Below are 20,366 nucleotides of genomic sequence, written 5' to 3'. Positions count from 1 at the left end.
GCAAAAGAGAGACAAACAACTACTGGAACACGAGGAGAGGATTCGAGAGATAAGTGACACCATAAGACGATGCAACATTAGAATAATTGGGATTCCAGAAGAAGAAGAAAGAGAGAGGGGAGCAGAAGGTATATTGGAGACAATTATTGGAGAGAATTTCCCTAATATGGCAAAGGGAACAAACATCAAAATCCAGGAGATGCTAAGAACGCCCCTCAAAATCAATAAAAATAGGTCCACACCTCGTCACCTGATAGTAAAATTTACAAGTCTTAGCGACAAAGAGAAAATCCTGAAAGCAGCCCGGGAAAAGAAGTCTGTAACATACAAGGGTAAAAACATTAGATTGGCAGCGGACCTATCCACAGAGACCTGGCAGGCCAGAAAGAACTGGCATGATATATCCAGAGCACTAAACGAGAAAAACATGCAGCCAAGAATACTATATCCGGCTAGGCTATCATTGAAAATAGAAGGAGAGATAAAGAGCTTCCAGGACAAACAAAAGCTGAAAGAATTTGCAAACACCAAACCAGCTCTACAGGAAATATTGAAAGGGGTCCTCTAAGCAAAGAGAGACCCTAAAAGGAGTAGATCAGAAAGAAACAGAAACAATATACAGTAACAATCATCTTACAGGCAATACAATGGCACTAAATTCATATCTCTCAATAGTTACCCTGAATGTTAATGGGCTAAATGCCCCAATCAAAAGACACAGGGTATCAGAATGGATAAAAAAACAAAACCCATCCATATGCTGCCTACAAGAAACTCATTTTAGACCCGAAGACACCTCCAGATTTAAAGTGAGGGGGTGGAAAACAATGTACCATGCTAATGGACATCAGAAGAAAGCTGGGGTGGCAATCCTTATATCAGATCAATTAGATTTTAAGCCAAAGACTATAATAAGAGATGAGGAAGGACACTATATCATACTCAAAGGGTCTGTCCAACAAGAAGATCTAACAATCTTAAATATCTATGCCCCTAACATGGGAGCAGCCAACTATATAAACCAATTAATAACAAAATCAAAGAAATACATCGACAGTAATACAATAATAGCAGGGGACTTTAACACTCCCCTCACTGAAATGGACAGATCATCTAAGCAAAAGATCAACAAGGAAATAAAGGCCTTAAATGACACACTGGACCAGATGGACATCACAGATATATTCAGAACATTCCATCCCAAAGCAACAGAATATACATTCTTCTCTAGTGCACATGGAACATTCTCCAGAATAGACCACATCCTGGGTCATAAATCAGGTCTCAATCGGTACCAAAAGATCGAGATCATTCCCTGCATATTTTCAGACCACAATGCTCTGAAGCTCGAACTCAATCACAAGAGGAAATTTGGAAAGAACGCAAATACATGGAGACTAAACAGCATCCTTCTAAAAAATGAATGGGTCAACCAGGAAATTAAAGAAGAATTGAAAAAATTCATGGAAACAAATGATAATGAAAACACAACAGTTCAAAATCTGTGGGACACAACAAAGGCAGTCCTGAGAGGAAAATATATAGCAGTGCAAGCCTTTCTCAAGAAACAAGAAAGGTCTCAAATACACAACCTAACCCTACACCTAAAGGAGCTGGAGAGAGAACAACAAAGAAAGCCTAAACCCAGCAGGAGAAGAGAAATCATAAAGATCAGAGCAGAAATCAATGAAATAGAAACTAAAAAAACAATAGAACAAATCAACAAAACTAGGAGCTGGTTCTTTGAAAGAATTAATAAGATTGATAAGCCCCTGGCCAGACTTACTTATATCCAAAGCTGATGAGCCAGAGTGGTTTGGTTATATTCCCTCAGGGAGATCAAACCAAAACCTCAAGCTTCCTTGAGGCTGGTACTTGCAAGGGCCTGGACATCCGTGCGTGCTTCTCCAACACAACCGTGTTTGTCTCCTATTGAGAATTGCTGGCATCTAAAAAGGCTTGAAGAACTAGGGAACCCGGTGGATGGATGAGTCTCCCCAGGCCCCAGCCCCGGGCTTGCTGCTTAATTGTAGGTATCCATTTTTCTCTAGAGCAAGAGGGAAATAATGACCCTTCTGACCCACATTGATGCTGAGAGAGAAAGACTTGAACTGGGATACGTTAACATCACTGTGGCTTAGTGAAAAAGAACACCCAACTTTGAAGTTCAGACCCCAGCTCTGGCACTTGGTGTGGTGACCTTGAGAAAGTTAATTAACCTCTCTGACCCTCAGTTTCCTCTGCTGTACTGTAAAGCTCTCTTCCTCACATGTTTGTCATGATGATTATGGGTAATGTAGATCAAGTGGCTGGCACGTGGTCATAAGTGATAGCCATCTTGATTATTGTTCCACTGAAGCAGCTCTTTTGAGTCTAAGAAGAGACTGAAAGGCAAAAATACAATTACTAATAATAATAATACCTATTCATAATTTCATTTAATCTACAAAATACCTCAATGAGACAAGAATTATTGGCATCATCAGCTTTTGACAAAAGAAACCCAGGTTTTCAAAGGTCACATCAGGGCGCCTGGGTGGCTCAGTGGGCTAAAGCCTCTGCCTTCAGCTCAGGTCATGATCTCAGGGTCCTGGGTTCGAGTCCTGAATCGGGCTCTCTGCTCAGCAGGGAGCCTGCTTCTCCATCTCTCTCTGCCTGCCTCTCTGCCTACTTGTGATCTCTGTCTGTCAAATAAATAAATAAAATCTTAAAAAAAAAATAAAAGGTCACATCATTTGTTCAAAGCCACATGATGAGTTGGAAGAGCTGAGGTTCAAAATCCAGGACAGGGGTACCCATGAGCATTCTGACAAGCACTCTCCTAAATGCGCCAAGAGCACCTCCTGGAATGACCGACTTCTACTGAATTGATAGGTGTCTTGCAGTCACTACGATAGGTTAGCAGTAGAAGCAACAAAAATCCAAATCCGAGAACTGAACTTGCTTGAGAATACTTGGAAAAGTAGACAGAGCCCGGTTTTTAAATGAAGATCAGCGTACGAAAGACAGGAACACTGTCAGGAACACTTTAGGGACGATTATCATATTCTATCACTTTTTTTTCGAAAATAATAACAAGGAAGTGGATGTAGCCATCATGGTACAGAAGAGGTGCTTGTGGCTTGAAGGAAGCACCACTGTGTGCTTTCCATTCCTCTGAGAACAGGGCAGACAATGGGCTTCTCCCCAAACACCCTTCTGGATACACCTAACGTCCTCCCCATCACCCCTCAGACTTCAGGAATGCCTTTGAAGTCAGTGGGAAATCCAGGCGTCCCAGAAGGAATTGCATATTTTAGCTTCTTATTTGTAACTGGAAAGCAGCCAAATCTTTTCTATCTCACATCCAAACTTAATTCCAAGCTCCCAAAATCCGACGGGCTAGTTGGTAGCCAGAACACTCCACCTTGACAATGCCCTTAGAATTGATTGTCCTTGTTATGACCTATTTAATCCTCCTAGAGTAGTTTTATCATCATATTTTGACAGATCTGCACCTCACCTCAAACACCTCCCCAAGCCCCCCGCCCCAACCCCGCCACTTCCCCCCTCCCTCATACTCTCAGGGTCTGTCTTCACGTAGGAGGGCTCAGAATTGAGCTCCTTCGATTTCCCACAACCGTTCTCTGCTCGAGCTGAGATGTCGGCAGTTCAGGCCACTGCCACCTGATAAGTCTGGCAAATATTTATCTTTCAAGCTTGTCCTGATCACCTCCCAGAAGGTGAGCTATCTAAAAACAATGAAATGATTGTTGCTCTAAGGCATTATGTTTGGGGGCAATTTGTTACAGGACAACAGATAACCAGAACAATGCATAAAAATACATATGTGCCAAAACAATAAACAAGTAGTAGCAACCATAAACACTGAATTAGAGATGGTGGTAATCACTCCCGTAAAGCCCCTTGTTTGCCTCTGCTGTAGAACAGTGGATCTTAATTGTTTGTTGTTGTCATTTCGTTTTATTGACAGTAATAAAAATGTTAAATGGCACCTGCTTACAGGACATGTTCCCACAGGCGAGCCCGAAGATCCATCGGTGGTCACTGTAAATTAGACTACTGGCCGTGCAGTAGCCATCAGGAGCAGAACCAGGGTTTGCGGGGCCTAAAGCATCCACAAATTGGGGGAACCTCTCTCAAAAAAAATTTCTGCAATGAGATGTAAAAGTAAATATTTATTAAATATATATATAAAAGTAAATAAATATATTTAGAATGAGAAATCACAAATTTGGTAAAGCTAACACATACCACCAACATACAGAAAAATAATATTTTTATTAATGCCCTTGATGGCATATCTTTCTCAAACTATTTTTCTCAAGTTTTGGCTGTTCAGTCTTTGATTGGCTCTTCACAGTATACCAGTGTAGGGGACAGCATTTTCTGAAAAGAAAATGGAAAGACAATTTAGTTTTTTCTTCTAGCATAGTTAATAAAGTTCTTACTTATTTATTGAAAGTTTTAAAAAGTCTCAGTCAGCTTTTAACATTTTCTTATTGACGTCATGTGAATTTTGAGGATTATTGTCAAATTTGGGGAGATCTCTATCTGGCCTCTTGTGCAGGACTGTCAGATTTCAGGGCATATCAAGTTATCTTTCCTGTGACTAATCTTAAATTCTCTGACTTGAAAATGTATGCAGCATTTATAATTGCATATGCCGCATTTTGCAGTAGATTCTTGACAGGAGAGAAATTCTAATTCCTTTCTTTTTTTTTCTTTTTGAGGGGGGATACGGGCAGAGGGAGAGACAATCTCAAGCAGGCTCGATGCCCAGCACAGATCCTGACGTGGGGCTCCATCTCATGACCCTGAATGACCTGAGAGGATACCAAGAATCTGAAGCCCAACTGACTGAGGCACCCAAGTGCCCTGAGAGAACTTCCAGTTCTAATTGTTACTGGTGGGGTCAAAATCTTCTTTTTACAATTGTACCCATCTAGTGATTGGACGGATTTACCCCAGACTACGTTTTTTTCCGTACTTCCCAAACATTATTTTCCTTCTACTCTCCACATACTATTGGAGCTTTTTTTTTTCCCCCCATGATCCTGTTACCTCTGAGTCTAAGAACACAGGACCAGACAGACAAAGGGTACCTATGTTCTTGTTTGCTCCTACAGGGCTTGAATCCAGGAAGCTGAAGTCAAAGAGACTGAAGGGATTACAAGAAGTAGAGGATGTTTGGGACCCTCCCCTATTTGGAACTTGGGGAGGGAAGGGCTGCACAGAGTGGGCTTGCTCCTTTAAGAAATGCTCACTGCAGGGGTGCCTGGGTGGCTCAGTGGGTGGCTCAGTGCCTTTGGCTCAGGTCATGATCCCAGCATCCTGGGATCGAGCCCTGCATCAGGCTCTTTGCTCAGTGGGGAGCCTGCTTCCCTTCTTCTCTCTCTGCCTGCTTGTGATCTCTCTCTGTCAAATAAATAATAAATAAAATCTTTTAAAAAAAAATGCTCACTGCAGATTAAAAACAATGGTGCATGGGTGTTAGGTGGCAATGGGCCTTGGTCATCCCTCTGAGCTTCCCTTGGTTAAGACCTGGTTGTCACCATATATCCCCTGAAGGACTGGGAAGGTAGCGGAGTTGGGAACCAGAGGGCATGCCTGGGAGTACAGTGCTCAACCTAAACCAGGAATCAGATGAAGGTTGTAGGTAACTTAGGCAACTCAGGCAGATATACCACACCAAAGTGACCTGAATCAGCAAAATAGAGCACTGTGTGCTGAACACACCAAGAACAAAGTACAGGCAGGTCAACGCCAATGGCACAGATGAGTGGAAGGTGCCCAGGGACCAGACTAGCCAAACGGCCTCATACCAAAGCCCAGCAACACCTCACACAAGAGCCCTGGGACACTGGCATGTATTGCAGGCCCCCTCCCCTTGCCACATGGTCACCCACTCTGTCCGCAGCCCTGTTCCTTTAGCTATTGTTCTAGGAGGGAGTAGAAGACAATGGAGCCTAAGATACCAGACTCAGATTTACAAATCACAGGGGAAGATCCCTGAAATCTTCTACCAAGACTTATTAACGATATCTATCAGGTTCTTATATATGTCTGGTAATTCATGTTACCATAAAAATATTTTTACATCACTTTTTTTCAGTTAAGCTTCATAATATCTCCAAAACAGAGTACTACTCCTATACCCATTCTACACTGAGAAGACTGAAGCCAAGAGAAATTAAATAATTTGCCCAAAGCTACCCAGTTTATAAGATAGTGGAACTGGGCTTTGAACTCACAAGTAGAACTCGGGAGTGCACACTTAGAACTACTAAGCTGATTACCTGTAGCAGCTTGAGGACTCTAGGTGTACAATACCAATAGCTTCTTGCAGTTGGCCTGACTATCCACCAGCACAAGTCCCTTCCTTGTCACCATGTGACATCAGTGGCAGATCTCAGAAGATAACGTGATTGCTGCAGTGTGGCCGGCTTCTCAAATGCAGAGCTCACAGTGCTTCGAGGGAGAGTCCCCTGTTGCGGGAGAAGAACTGTGTGTTTACCATTGCTATTCTGTGGCTACTACACCAGGCCACGGATGCCCTAATCTCATACCCATTCTCTGCTCCATTCTAGAAGCCTCTGGAGCATCTTAAAGATATGCTCACTCCCAGCACAACATGGGGTGCATATTTTATATCCATGGAAATCCATCCTTAGAAATAATCACACTTGCTGCAGATAGCCCAGAAACTGGAGCAGTTATGGGCTCCAGATTGCAATTCTGACTCTGTGACAGGATTGCTTGAAAATGTATTTATCCGTCATGCACCTTCATTTCCACAAAACTGAAGGGGGTGCAACACATCGCTATCACTTGTAGGCCGGTTGGTTGGTTTCCTCTTGAGCAAGTATTCCCGCTCAACTGTACTTCTCTGCCCAGCTGCACCATCTCCTCCAGCACCCCTTCCATCAGCATCTGCTTTCCTCCGAGTTCTTATGGACAAAGCCATCTCCTTGCTGGTGCTGACAGTGCCCATGGAGAGAGCTAGGATCTGTGCCAAGCTGGCAGACTGCTGATGCTCCTGGAGCCTCTGGTCCAGTGGGCACCACAGCTGAGAAGATTCCACACAGAGGCAGTGAGATCAACCTCCAACCAGCCCTGCCTCGCTTTGTTCCAAGCAGTTCTGCTTGTGCCTAAAGATTCTTAAAGACGTTGCAATTTCTTCCTCTCACCTCTTGCTGGAAATGCCTCAAAGTCTCATGAAGCCATTTCCTCTGCTTCTGGTCTCTCTCTTCTAACTAAAGGTCTGCAGCACCTTCTAGATGGTGTGCCTCTCCTCTGCCCCTCACTTCTCACCCAACGCCTCACCAGTCTTACTTGTCCTCCCTGCAAGGGCATTGGATGTTTGACCAACCCAGCACAAAACAACGCACATTGGGTGATAAACATGGGTGCAAAGCCAAAAGGGACTTGAAGGAGAAATATTGTCTTTACTAACTATATTTTGGCCCTCGCTCAGGAAAGCAGAATTGCCCTATAACAGATGTTAAAAAATACTTAGGAATTTCAGCATGGGTTCAATATTTTCTTCCTGTTCTTATTTTAAGTATGTAGAACCAAAAACGTGCCTGTCCATCTGGAAAAGAGCATTTTTAGATTTTAGCCATGGGTATATTTAAACCTGAAGGTCAAGACCAACAACATCCTACATTCCAAATTGGAACTCTGTCCTCACAGACATTCATGTTTTCTTTTAGTTCATCCTGAATGGTGGGGAGTGACAGGGTTTGTCAAATGCACTGAAGAAACACTAGGGGAATCATCATGATGGTAGGTGGGAACTTGCTCTTGATAAGATAAGTAAGTTACGTCTTACCGGAAGCATTGCTGTTGTAGAGAAGAACACAAAATCTTTCAGTCTAATACTTTAAAAAGGAAAACTATTGGGATGCCTGGGTGGCTCAGTTGGTTGAGCAGCTGCCTTCGGCTCAGGTCATGATCCCAGCGTCCTGGGATCGAGTCCCATATCGGGCTCCTTGCTTGGCGGGGAGCCTGCTTCTCCCTCTGCCTCTGCCTGTGCTCGCTCTCTCTCTCTCTCTCTGACAAATAAATAAATAAAATCGAAAAAAAAAAAGGAAAACTATTTTCAGAGCAATTTTAACATTTTTCATTATGCTTATATGAGAACCGAGGTGCTGGTGGCCATTCTGGGAGTGAGGCTAAACACTATACACAGACTAAGACATGGCAACTTCCCAAAATTAAGAGGAGAGCTCCAGGAAGCCGCTGAAATTCCACGGGTACACATAGATATTCCAGGAAGGTTGGAAGGAAAATAACAGGTCTCTGGCGAAAACAAAAAACAAAACAAAACAAAAACAGGAAAAGAGATATTTGGAGATAAAGGAACTAGTTGTGAACAGTTGAGAATGGGCAGAAGAAGCTAAGAAGTTCAATTTAGGATGGTAAGAAAAGGCTGACAAGCAAAGAAGTGCCCTTTGTGGGTCAGAAAGGAAGAAAGAGAAATTCAGCATCAGAAATTCAGGAACCCCCAAAAAGAGAGTAAATGGAATATATTTAAGTCACATATGATCCTGGGGAATCTGCATCTGCTCACCAAAAGATAGTGCTCCCAAATCCCACAGCAAGAAAATGAAGAATAAGATGACCTTGGTTTCTCTTCTATTTTTTCCCAGCACCTGTGAAAGCAATCTGGCCAGCTATTCCCTCTTGGGTTGCAGGAAAGGGGAGAAGCATACAGACAACAAAAGTGGGAGGGAAATATAAAGGACAGCAGGATCAAGTATTTCAGTAGAAGAGAGACTTGGGAGTGCTGTTGGGGAAACACCCTGAGATGACTGTGGGATCTGCTGGGCGAGGAGGGGTGGGGCAGGGATCTGGTAGACCTGTGCCTTAGGAGGTCCACACTGGGCTTGTAGATAGTGATCACAGTCCAGAGACAACTTTGTAGGCTCAACAGATCCTTGGAAAATTAGATCTTTTGCTGTTCAATGAGTATGAGTATTTTAAATCTAAAACTGTGCCTGGTTCCCCAGGTAGCATACGTGGGGTATATAGAGTATTAGGATATGGTACGGGGCACAAGTTACCAATCCACCACGGTTTCCAGGATAGCTCTTCTCTCCTGCCAGTGAGTTCTCTGATCACATCTGTAAGTCTTCAGCAGTTTCCTCCAACATAGACTGGAACATAAAGGGCAACATTTGAATTTAAACTCATAGGCAGCTTCTTGTAAGCCCTTTTTGGAGGACACAATCTAATCTTGAAGGGAAACCTAGACTATTTCATTACTCAAAGTGGAATAATAATTGATAATACATTAGGATGCTTTAAGCTGAAAATAACAGAAAACCCAACCAGGAACATCAGCAACAAAAAGGAGGAGGTAGTATCTCCCGTAACAGTAAGTTCAAGGGTAAAATGGTTTCAGAGTTGATTAGCTCACTGTTCAATGACATCAGTAAGACAACTGGTTGCACTGTGTTTTCCAATTTTCTATTTCTTCCTCTGCTCTTCCTTCCTCCAACCAAAAGGTTGACCTTTGTCCACACATTTATCCTCTATAGTTGCAAACCCGCCATCAAAGTTGTAAGTGCTCCTTAGAGATGCGACAGTGTGAACAAAAGATGGTCTATTTCCTGCCTTGGATCTCTTTTCTTCAGAGGCAATTTTAATTTAGTTTTTTTAAATTTTAATTTAAGTTTTCTTTAAACTTTCTTGCAATCTCTCTGCTCAAAATTGCTACTCATGCCAATTCCTAAACTAATTTTTGACAAGGAAAATGGCCTTGCTGTGATTGGTTCAAGATGTAATCAAGATCCACCCTGCTTTGGGCTGAAACCAGCTTTCCCAGAAGCACATAAGTTGTGTTTATAGCTTACCAGATATAAGCATAACTTATATCTTAACATCTGAACAAAGTTGAGATATTATTAGTTAGGAAGAAGGGAGGAATGGCTGATGGAGAGGCAGCCATATTGTTTGTCTTCGGGAAGAACAGCTGTTCCTCCTGCTCCAACAATCCATTTGCCACAAGGATAACAACTGTTCCACCCTCCACCCCCAAATTTGGGTGTAACACTGAAGTAAGGAAGGCTAGGAGCAAGTTTGGATGCCCTGAGACCCAGTCAAGAATTCTACAAGTGCCAGAAAAATTAATGTGTCGTAGCAGCTTATGTTGAAACATACCACCAATGGAGAAGCAGAAGTTGTACCACTGATGGTGAGAAAGGACCTTCCCATACCCAGTAAATAAGAGTTAGATGTTGCTCCTGTTCATCCCTTGGCCTATGTTGTTTAACAGAGGTCCTGGTTTCTATGAGGCCTTATATGAGGCTGAAAATCCAGTTAATCTTATTATCTCACATATCCTTATAATATAGTCTCCCATAACTTAAAGTAACTTTATTAAGTTGGATTTTTCGGGGCGCCTGGGTGGCTCAGTGGGTTAAAGCCTCTGCCTTCGGCTCAGGTCATGATCTCAGGGTCCTAGGATCGAGCCCCACATTGGGCTCTCTGCTCGTCAGGGAGCCTGCTTCCTCCTCTCTCTGCCTGCCTCTCAGCCTACTTGTGATCTCTGTATCAAATAAATAAATAAAATCTTAAAAAAAAAAAAAAGTTGGATTTTTCTCTGCGGAAATTTAATTTAACCTGGAGCTCCAGGGTTGGGAACCAAATGAGACCTATAGATTTATTTTATCCTCACATAGTTAGCCTATAAAGTCATTTTAAAATTTCCAAATTACAAACATTTAAAAATCAAGATATTACATATTTTAAAATCTGGATTTCTGGATTTTTCTCAAAAAATCAGATCTGACCATGGGGTCACATGGTGACCATTGTCTGAAGCTGACTAGTGATTTCCCTCTGCCACCCCCACCCCCCGTCCCTGGCTTTGGGAGAGAAGTAGGTTCTCCAGCTTGCTACAGACTCCATTTCATATTCATCTGCCTGCTTGATTCATCCTAAGTTTATGGCCCCTGGTTACCTACTCAAAACTACACGTGGACTTGCCCAATGTGCCTGAATTTGATAAATCCAAGAGTCATAGCCAGCTCAATCTGAGATTGAAAAGCAAATGCATACATAAAGGTAGAGACATATATGTGTAACGCATGACAGGAGACATACAATCTCCAAGAAGGGCTGAGACATGAGGCCCATCCCCCAAGGAAAAACATTCTAAAACTCATAGCCCTCCTCCCTCTCCCCACAAATCTTGGGAAGCTGGCCAGTCCTGACAGAAGAGAAAGAGGAAAGAATCAAACAAGCTATTGTGTTCTGGTCTAGTCTACAACAATCACCATGTCAGGGGAGGCTGGAGAGCACTAGATCTGATTACCTACTGATGGTGATTTCAACTTGCAGAACAAGCCTGTTCCATTAGTGACTGTATACAATTACTAACTGATATGCTTTTGGGATCTTACCACAATATTCTTCTCAGGGATTTCTCACGTCTGGCACCATCCCCTTCACACAGACACAGAGACATATATACAGGTACACATACACACACACATACAAAAATACCATGCTTTTATCTTGATAGGTCTGCTAGCAGGTGGCCCAAATGGACTCTGAAATCTGGCTTTGTTTGTCAGCATTCTATACATGTTTCTCAAGGTCCTTTTTTTTTCTTTAATCCCCACTTAATGCCCACATTCCTTAAAACCTATCTTCCTTACTGAATGTCAGTGTCCAAAACTGAAAAGCCAGGGATGGGAGTGGAAGGATGGTTCTACCAATTAATTTCAGTAAGTGCCTAATTCCAAACTAAATCAGAACTGTAAAAATGTACTAACTTAACGTCGCAGGGTCTCAGTCCAGAAATAGCCAGCATTCAATATGAATAAAAATGTGCATAGCATGATACAAGGCTACATGTTGAAATGGACAATTGAGTACAGATCGTTTAGCTGATGAGATGACAGAAATAGTTCTTAAAAATTAGGGCAGATAAAAAAAAATCAGCAAAACAGGGAACTAAGTATCATAGAGATTACTGTGGCCTTTGGAGAAATTTCTATCAAACTGGTTGCAGCCATAGGGAAATTAGGCTAGTGCAATAAGATCAGACATTTTGAGTCTAAAGCCCCTCTTCAAGTGTGGAAGGACACAAACAATGCTTCCTCCTGATAACGCAGGGTAAGAGAGTCCTCTGTCTGTTCTGCTTTCTGGTGGCCTAAGGTACGTGCCTCAGGAAAATCCTGTTGAAAACAGAAGGGCTCATTCTACCTAAAGAGTTTCAGCACCTAGAATGTAGGCTCTGGGAGAGCATCAAGGAACTGGACATTTTCTAGAATTCCTCTCTGATCCTTTCATCACCCTAGGAAGTGCCTGAAAACAGTGATTAGCCAAGGAACTGGGAACACAGAGATACTGCATAGACCTTGGTGGGTTTGTCTCCATTATCTAGTTCAACCGAATTCAATCAAAACTACTCTGTGCCCAGCACTGCACTAAGGGCCACAACAAATGTGAAAGAAGTTTATGACAAAGCTCTTGACTTGAAGAAGCTTGCCACCTTTTTGGGTAGGCTGAAGCTATACATACGAAGGAATTAGAGAACAACATAAGACTATAACTGAGCATCAAAACAGATCTAATCTTTGCCTAATCTTGGGTTTCTTAGGTACCATTCCACAAATACATTTGTTAAATTATAACTAATTTAATTTGGTATAATTTAATAAATTAAAATCATCATTGGTCACATTCCAGCACAGCTAAAACAAGTAGATAGATAATGTCAAGTGTTGAAAAGAATGTGGAGCAACTGGGCCTCTCATACACCGATGATGGAAGAAGAAATTGCTAAAACCACTTGGGAAAATTCTTGGGCAGTATCTGTAAATATAAATATACCCTATGATCCAGAAATTCCACTCCCGGATTTATACCAAACTCACATATATTTTCACCAAAAGACATATATAAAAATGGTCATAGCTGCACTATTCATAATATTCCCCAAACTGGAAACCACCCAACAGCCATCAGTAGCAGAACAGACCTGCAGCATTTTCAGGCAATAAGCTACTGAAGAGCCATAGGAATAAACAAACCACAACTATACCCAACAATACGGATGAGTCTTACCAACATAATATGGAGCAGAAAAAGGCAGGCCAAAAAAAAAAAAAAAAAAAAAAGACAACGACATACAATATGATTGTATTTGTATAAAGTTCAAAAGCAGATAAAACTGATCTATTACGGTAAAACTCCAGATAGTGATTTCCTTTGTTCAGGAAGGGTAGTTATTAAGCTGGTTACTGAAATAACAGGCAAGAGGAGGACTCTAGGGGCACCTGAGTGGCTCAGTGGGTTAAGCCTTTGCCTTCGACTCCGGTCATGGTCTCAGCATCTTGGGATCAAGCCCCGCAAGGGACTCTTTGCTCAGCAGGGAGCCTGCTTCTCCCTCTGTCTCTGCCTACTTCTCTACCTACTTGTGATCTCTCTCTCTGTCAAATAAATAAATAAAATATTTTTTAAAAAAATAAAGAAAGAAAGAGGAGGACTCTAGGGGCTGATCATGATTTATTTCTTGATCTGGGAGGTGATTACATGAGTGAGTGTTCACTTTGTGCAAATTCACTGAGATCTTTGCGATTTGCACACATTTCTATATAATTTGTCAATTAAAAAATCCATACAAGGGTCACATTGAGTATCTTAAACACATCAACATTTCCTAAAGATCTCTACTAATGGGGAACTGGAGCCCAGAAGAGTTGTAGAAATTTACTCCCAGCAGTCTTTGACTGGGACCAGGAATTGCAAGTTTCTGAACTCCCTGTTCTGTTACTGATTCTCTAGACAATTTTAGAAAAACATTACTTGTCATACCTCTATTTTTAAAAATAGCAAGTTTGGCTTTCATTCTTCAATCACCAGCTAATAGGTTTGCCTTTAAGGGTAAAATATGTGAAATTGCCCAACAGTTGATGCTTTCGACATTAAATCAAAATGAAAATTCAAGTCCCTTTCAATTTTCATGATGGGTAACAAAATTCTGCTGCACAGAGGGAATGGGTTGTTATTGTCCAAAGGAAATCATTATCATTCTCATGCTCTGCTCAGCCCACAGGTGAAGGTTAGACTGCCTGCCATAAATCTTTATGTGGAAGCCAAGCTCTCATTTCCTTTCCTCTCAGAGGGACGGGGACAGGTGCTTTCTCAATCCTTATGTGGATGGATTCCCTAGCTCTGAGGAACAGGAGAAGAAACAAGTCTTAGCAAAATATGAGCCAAAATGTAAAGAGAGTTGGTCTGGTTGGAAGGGGAACTGGGGCTGTCATTTACTAGCTGGAAAATTTTAACAAGTCATTCCACCCATCTAAATTTCAATTACCTCATGTTTAAGATGAGATAACAATCCCTTTCCTATTTACATCATCGGGTTGCTTTGAGATAAAAGTGAGACTATGGTATGTAAAAGTTTTTTGGAAACTAGAAAATGCTACCCAAATGCAAAGGATTATAATTGTGTTAAGAATGCTCGGTAGAGGGGCGCCTGGGTGGCTCAATAGGTTGAACCTCTGCCTTCGGCTCAGGTCATGATCTCAGGGTCCTGGGATCGAGCCCCATGTTGGGCTCTCTGCTCAGCGGGGAGCCTGCTTCCTCCTCTCTCTCTCTGCCTGCCTCTCTGCCTACTTGTGATCTCTGTCTGTCAAATATATAAATAAAATCTTATTAAAAAAAAAAAAAAGAATGCTCAGTAGGCTCTCTTGTTTTAAAGTCAAGTGTCCAGGGGCTCAGGATATGGCACAGTGAGTAAGACAGACGAGGTCCCAGCACTCAAGCAGCTTATATGGTGGGGAGATATCTTTCACAGATAGTAAAAGGCCAAACGAAAAATAAGACGACTTTGACGGTCAATAACATTGTTATAACCTGATGTGGTGACAGATGGTGACTATACTTATCATGGTGAGCACTGAGTAATGTGGCATTGAGATTTGTGCAATCGCTATGTTGCACACCTGAAACTAATAATAAATAAATAAATAGGATGAGTTGGGTTAGTTGAAAAGTGCTATGAAGAAAAGAAAGCAAAGCAGTGCCATAGAGTGACTAGGACGTTTCATGAGGTTGGATGACCGCAGACAGCCTCCCTGAGAGGGGGCCGTTGGGGCTGTGTCCTGAAAGATGGGCAGAGGCAAAGGTGCTGAGATGGAAGGAAGCTTCACACATTTGAGGACCAAACAGAGAGCCCCTGTGTCTAGAGCAGGGAGAGAGAGAGGTGGCCTGAACAGCAGGGAGGGGCCAGAGCACAGAAGACAGCATGGATTGTGCTAGAAGCTGGTCACTTAGGGAAACGGTGCAGGTAGAAAAGAGGGCACAGGACCAAGACTTGTGGATAGCAGAGGAAGACCTGACAGCAAAAGACTTTTCTCCCAGGGAAATAGCTGTGAAATCATAAAATCAAGCCTTACTTCTGACCTGCAGGATTTCAGATAAACACCACTCAGTTTCCAGAGATGGATTCTCTTTGAACTGGTAAAGGGTAAGCTTCAGAGTGCCCCTTGTACAAGGCTCTTCTAAGGCCCTGGGAAGGTACTCCAGCATTCTTGCAATCCAATTTGGTGTTCTTTTTCTTTAAAAGGTCTCCCCAGACCTGCCCCTCCCCCTGAATGTGTCCAAATGCTATTGCAAATTTCTAGAATCAGAGCTTCAGCAACAAGCCAGGACCCAGAGGTTTGTAAATAAGCCTCCTTTTGACTACTCAGGTCCTTTTCAACCAGCTCAGGAAGCCTGAGATCAACATTTCTGTGGGCTCCTCTACTTACTACTTCTCTTTCTTACTTGACCCTGGGGCCAGGCTTTCTACAACCTGGCCCTAGCTAACCTTCCCAGCCTCATTCCCCATGGCTTCTCCAAACCTTCTCCCTCTTCTGCCTCCCCTACTTCCCCACACCCGTAAAAAGCTCCAGCAACTTCTTCCTGTCCTGGCAACCAGCAAATCCTCTCTTGGCTCCGTATTTTTACACATGCTGTTCCTAGTGCCCGAACACTCTTCCCCCCTCTTCTCCTGTCAAGCCCGTGTCGTACCCATACTCTATAAAACTGGAGCCCTCTTATCCTCCTCCTCCAATTACTCCCATGACACTGAACGCATCACCCCATGAAGACGCCAACCTCACTGTAGTCAGAGTTACTCATTTCCACAGAACTGATGTCTATTCTCACGCCCCCCACAGCACACTGGCCTAGTGGATTCCTTGAGAACAGGTGTATTCATCTCCTGCATTCTCTTGCCCCATCTGAGGATTTAGCACATCAAGTAGTGAATCAGGGGATGGCAACCTCCCAAATGCTTAGCAGGAGAAAACATGAGGGTTTGAGGAAACTTCTAGTTTTGCCAACATAGCTCTAAGCTCGCTCGCTCTTTTTTTTTTTTTTTTCCCTAATTCACTTGCAGGTCTATCCCAGCATGCCCCACGCCTAGTGAACACCGGGTGGTCCGTAAGTGGTTGCTGACAGCATGGTTGAGCAGCTGTGCCCACCTGTGGGCTCCCTGCTCCCCAGGGAGCTCGTTCTCCAGTGCAAGGTGGAGCACTGGCACTTACTATACACAAAACTTAGTAAATAGCTCATTTCAAATAGCAAAAAGTGTTATGAAGACCTTAAAAGGATGATACAGCTAGAGGAAGGGAGCCCCTATGGACGGAGCACCAGGACCACCACTCCAAGAAGTAACAAATGACTGCAGCTTGTCACTGGGATTTGCTCCACACACAAGAACGAAACTGTCCGGTTCTCTCAGGGTTATGGGTTTGGGAAGGAGGCCAATTTGACTTGGTGGGGGCTCTTCCTACCCCCCCCCAGCAAAGCTTTCCCAGGGCCGCCCCAGGCAGCCGGGTGGAGGAGCGGCCTCAGTGTTTACTAAACAAATCAATGTGATTATCCTGTCAAGATCTGAAAGACAAAGACAAAACACTTAGCATAAATACAAGGCCACCTATTCAATGAAAGCCTCAAACCAGGGCAGCTAAAAGGCTGCATCTAAAGCAGTCAGGGAGTTTTATTAAAAGTGAGTTACATAACTTGAGACTTGCTTGAGACTCAAACAAAGGCGTTCTTATCTCAAGGTTAAAGAAAAGAATTAAGACTAGCGGTCTCCAAGCAGTTCGCCTATAAACTTTCTGCAGACAGCAAGGCCCCCAGGGCGGGGGGTGGGGGGGTGGAAACTAGGGGTGACCAAGGCCTCAGGAGGCGTGCTGCTCCCTAGGGTTCATCAGGATGTCTTGGGGCGGGGTGTTGCTCCCCACTGGTGGTGGAATCACAGGGCTGTCCCATCATCACCAACTCACCACTCCAGACTGTTCTGTGCTGCCAACCCCTCCCGCCGTGGTTAAGAAACCCCAGAGGTGACCCAGTCAGGTACTGTAGGACAGGGACCAGAACTTCTGCCATCCTGGCCCGTACCCCTTCTGCTCTGCCCCACTGCCTGCACCTTCAGATATATCCATGGACACTGGGTCAGCAGCTGATAGCTGGAGGGGGCTGCTGGGGGTGTCCCTCACACATTGGCGGAGGTAGCCCCTGCCCCCCAAGACTTCTCCTTTCTTTCCTTTTTTTTTTTTTTTAAACAATTTTATTCATCCATTTGAGAGAAAGAAAAAGAGAAGGAGAGCAGGGCGGAGGGGCAGAAGGAGAAGCAGACTTCCCGCTGAGCAGGGAGCTAGCCTTGGGACTGGAACCCAGGACCCTGGAATCAGACCCAAGGGCAGATATTTAACCAACTGAACCACCCAGGTGGCCCTTTCTCCCTTTCTTTTCTCCTCCTTTCTTCTTTCTCCCCTTTCCTTCCCAACCTGGCTCTGTCCTCAACCCACTGAAGACACAGAGGGACCCCCGCGCTTTGTTTTGTCTCATGGGTGGCAATGGGAGGCGGTGCAGGCTGGAAACAAAATGTTTCTCTTTCAACCTCTTCTGCCTCTATTTCAGTCTAAACCTTGCCCACCCAGGTCTCTGACCCCTTCATCCCTGCCCCAGCCTTTTTCCTCACTACTCTTGATTTTTCTCTACTAGAAAACTGGTCATGTTTAACCTACCAGAAGGTCATTATATTTTAATAGGGCACTCTTTAACGCCTAGCAGGTTTCCCCAAGAAACAGGGTCCTATCAACGGACATATTTAAAAGATAAATTCTTCGAGACAAGGACTTCTGGACCTCTCTGTGTTTATAATTTAGAGATAATCCCGCTGCTCCAAGGGGAATTGAAGCTACCCAACTCCCCCACCGCCTCCTTCGGGAAGCAGTAATCCCATCCTGGTGTCTGTCACCTGCCCCGCCCAGGGGCTCTGCCTTCAGTGGAACCTACATTCCCGGGGCTGTGTACCCTGAGGCCACACCCTTGGGTGCTATTGTCCTTGGGGATGTACTAAGCGAGTCAGCTCAGAACTCCTGACTTGCACAAACGAGAAAAGGGCTACCTCTGAGCCCGTATGTGAGTGGTTTATAGCTTTAAATCCAGCAGGATGAGGTCCGAGCTGGTTCTACGGAGGGACAATGAAGAAGTTCTTTGTTTGGGGGACCTGCCGGGCTAGGTTAAAGTACCAGGCAGGCTCTTTCAGCTTCCGTAGGCTCCCGGGAGTGTTGGCATTACACAATCTCTAGCCGGACAGACAGGCAGAACTGGCAAGCTCGCAGGAACACAACGAGGTCTTGGGAGAGAGCTTTTTCCCTGCAACTCTGCCAAGGTTCCTAATCACACTGGCTCTAGATTTAGGAACTTGAAATGACAAAATGATAAGGTCTGAAATTTATTTTACCGCTCCAAAGAAAATTGTAAGACTCCCCACAAGCTGGAAAATTTTCTAAGTGTTAATTTTGAATAAGTGGCTTTTCCAAAACCCTTCGGCATTAGGCAAGCACACAGGAGAGAATGAAAACTTGCCTTTCTGGGGGACCAGGTCCTGCAATGCCCCTTTCTCTTTACTGGGCAGGGTTTGTCTTGAATTTGCATCAAAACAAAGGGCACCAGCAGCAAACTGGGTGGCTGGGTTGCTGGGTTGTTTTGCATTTTTCTATCATCTTATTTAGAAAGCAAATATTATTGGTTATTTTGGCTCCCTCCAAGTGAAATGGTCTTTTGGATTGAGCACATTTCAGGCTTAGTAATGGGTCAGGGAGAAAAGGCACAGGGTGTATGAGAGCATGTGTTTAAATTTCTAGTGCTGCCTTTAGAACAATCCAAGAGTGAAGTCTCCCCAGGGTGTCCTCCTGCTGCTCCCAGAGGGTACCTCCCCGCTCTTCCCCAAGGAATCAGCCAGGGAGACCAGATGAGTAAAACAGGGAGAGGGCTGCCTCTTCTGTGGCATCCAAGGGTTGGGCCTGATGACTTCTGACTGTACTTCTGGAAACTACCATCCACCTCTACAGAGCTTAGCCATAGGAAAGAGCCATAGAATATCTCCATGGTGTCTCCTGCAGGGATGTCATTGAAAACATGGAAGAACCATCATGCAAGACCCTCTTTACGAGGATTCTCAGGACAAATTTCCTTCTGGCTTTAAGACCACAGACACACACCCATCTCTTGAACAATTATACCACCTTAGGATACTTGCGTGCATTCTTGCGAACAATCTTCGGAACCCAGACATATATCCTGGAAGGATCGTATATTTGTAGTTCTATCAGGGTTGCCCTCGGGGGATCTGCCACCCCAGACCCTCAAATCCCAGAGAGCACCTCCCAGGAACCATCAACCCAGACTCAGAGCTTCAAAAAGCCTGACCTCAGCCCAAAAGCAAATCTCTATGGACATATCATTCTTTCAATACCAAATAGTTCATATGACAAATACGTATAGAGCACCTACCATGTGTCAGAGGATACGGGCATGAACCTGACAAGCACAATTCCTTCTTCTCATAGAGTATGCAGCCTAATAGGATTTACCACACTGGACCCATCTGAGTTTGTAGATATGCCAATGAAATTAATAGGCAGCTAAGGTAGAAACCTGAGAAAAAGACCAGAAGACCAAGTTAACAGCAACAGCAAAAAGATGATCTGAGTCAGAGTGAAAGAGAAGAACACTTAGAGAAAGTGAAGGAACTATATTTCTGTTAGCTGTGTACTCTTAGGCAAGAGACTTAACCCCTGAGTTCCCATATCTAAAAAATGATAATACCCCAAAGGCTTACAGTGAGAAATAAATGAGATAAAGCACTTAACACATTGATAAAGCTTCTTGCACATGCTCTATAAACACTTCTTTTGCTACTCTCCAAGGAGTGCTGAGAGGAGAAGGGCTCGTGGGATGGGCATTGTGGCCACATGACCTATTTCAGTGGGACTGGTGCTAGAATTGGAAATGCGGGGACAATGGAAGGGTCATGCCCATGATAGCTCCAGAAGCCCTAT

General features: G+C 43.7%; 1 long non-coding RNA gene across 1 annotated transcript; it reads right to left on the bottom strand.

The window, feature by feature from the left end:
• Positions 1-3,946: 3,946 nt before the first annotated feature.
• On the bottom strand, positions 3,947-20,014 carry LOC308349249. Its single transcript, XR_013967428.1, has 5 exons — positions 19,819-20,014; positions 9,069-9,161; positions 6,300-6,488; positions 4,255-4,389; positions 3,947-4,152 (listed from the first exon to the last, which is right to left on the bottom strand). It is a non-coding gene; the product is annotated as an uncharacterized lncRNA (long non-coding RNA).
• Positions 20,015-20,366: the final 352 nt, after the last annotated feature.

The sequence above is a fragment of the Martes martes genome, assembly GCF_963455335.1.
Source record: "Martes martes genome assembly, chromosome: 9".
NCBI lineage: Eukaryota > Metazoa > Chordata > Mammalia > Carnivora > Mustelidae > Martes > Martes martes.
The sequence above is the reverse complement of the archived record's forward strand: the minus strand, read 5'-3'. Positions and strand labels throughout refer to the sequence as shown.